The sequence below is a fragment of the Apis dorsata genome, unplaced genomic scaffold (genome assembly GCF_000469605.1).
Source record: "Apis dorsata unplaced genomic scaffold, Apis dorsata 1.3 scaffold_81, whole genome shotgun sequence".
Classification (NCBI taxonomy): domain Eukaryota; kingdom Metazoa; phylum Arthropoda; class Insecta; order Hymenoptera; family Apidae; genus Apis; species Apis dorsata.
Genome location: NW_006263379.1, coordinates 119155 through 119687, shown reverse-complemented (window position 1 = coordinate 119687; position 533 = coordinate 119155). Strand labels below are relative to the sequence as shown.

General features: G+C 25.0%; 1 protein-coding gene across 1 annotated transcript in view; it reads right to left on the bottom strand.

Moving 5' to 3' along the window:
• LOC102678751 (cadherin-87A) overlaps positions 1-533 on the bottom strand; it is a 198670-nt gene that overhangs the window by 130512 nt on the left and 67625 nt on the right. The gene's annotated exons all lie outside the window — the stretch shown is intronic.

Below are 533 nucleotides of genomic sequence, written 5' to 3'. Positions count from 1 at the left end.
TCCTTAATATATTTTTTCTTTTTAATTTTTTCGTTTTGCACAGATCATTAAAAAATCTACTACCCTCTCTTTTTAATTTAAAAGAGGTAAAAAAAATTCACGAGTTTCCTAACGTTTATGNTCCTTAATATATTTTTTCTTTTTAATTTTTTCGTTTTGCACAGATCATTAAAAAATCTACTACTACCCTCTCTTTTTAATTTAAAAGAGATAAAAAGAATTCACGAGTTTCCTAAGGTTTATACAATATTATTCATTGTACAACACAGAACAAAGAATTTCCCAATTCTTTCTTCCTTTTCACACTTGTTCTGCGTAATATCTTCTCATAAAGAATCCGTTTCCTCCGTAAAAACAACAAATTTCAAAAAAAAAAAAAAACGGAAGATAAAATACTTTGAATTTTTTATTTCAATTTTAATCCCAAACTCAGAAAATATTAAATTATTATTATTATTATTATCATCCCGCCATTATTTCAATACCTTAACTGAAAATTTTTGAGATAATTTCAACTTTTCCTTCGCAATTGC